At 44.7% G+C, this 841-nt stretch overlaps 1 protein-coding gene across 1 annotated transcript in view; it reads left to right on the top strand.

Annotated features, from left to right (window-relative positions):
- Positions 1-841, top strand: part of ror2 (receptor tyrosine kinase-like orphan receptor 2) — a gene marked incomplete at its 5' end in the record, with an annotated part of 50,178 nt that overhangs the window by 39,037 nt on the left and 10,300 nt on the right. The window lies entirely within an intron of this gene.

The following is an 841-nucleotide window of genomic DNA, read 5'->3' as shown; positions in this document are numbered from 1 at the left end:
TCTTGATGATCCGATAAATGGTTGATTTAGGTGCAATCTTACTGGCAGCAATATCCTTGCCTGTGAAGCCCTTTTTGTATAATTCTCAAAACTTTTGGCCACGACTGTACCCCTGCTGACCATGTCCGCATGCATCGCGCTGGCCAGCCACAGGAGTCCGCACAACGCGATGGGACAAGGACATCCCAGCCAGCCAACCCTCCTCTAACTTGGACGATGCTGGGCCAATTGTGTGTCACCTCATGGGTCTCCCAGTTGCGGCCGGAACGGGTCTCGAACCAGCATCTTGTAGCAACACAGTTTGCACTGCGATGCAGTGTCTTAGATCACTGCGTCACTCGGGAGGCTCCATCCACAAAGTTTTTAATGCTTATCAATTGCGTTCCATAAAGTATCAAAATACTAAATACAACTTAAACAGGACTCTTAAAGAATTTCATTTCAATGTTAATTGTATTTTTTGATCACAAGAACAAAATATGGAAAAATAAATAAATAATGAAATGTTAATTATATAAAGCCGCCCGTGTTAAGAGGCTGTTATGTTAGCTCACAGTTAGTACTGTTAGCTCACAGGCTACCTGTACATCAGCGTAAACAGGAGAGGCTGTTATGTTAGCTCACAGGCTACCTGTACATCAGCGTAAACAGGAGAGGCTGTTATGTTAGCTCACAGGCTTACCTGTACATCAACGTAAACAGGAGAGGCTGTTATGTTAGCTCACAGGCTACCTGTACATCAGCGTAAACAGGAGAGGCTCTTATATTAGCTCACAGGCTACCTGTACATCAGCGTAAACAGGAGAGGCTGTTATGTTAGCTCACAGGCTACCTGTACATC

This window comes from Salvelinus sp. IW2-2015, linkage group LG4q.1:29 (assembly GCF_002910315.2).
Source record: "Salvelinus sp. IW2-2015 linkage group LG4q.1:29, ASM291031v2, whole genome shotgun sequence".
Lineage (NCBI taxonomy): Eukaryota > Metazoa > Chordata > Actinopteri > Salmoniformes > Salmonidae > Salvelinus > Salvelinus sp. IW2-2015.
This window is presented reverse-complemented; position numbering and strand designations above follow the sequence as displayed.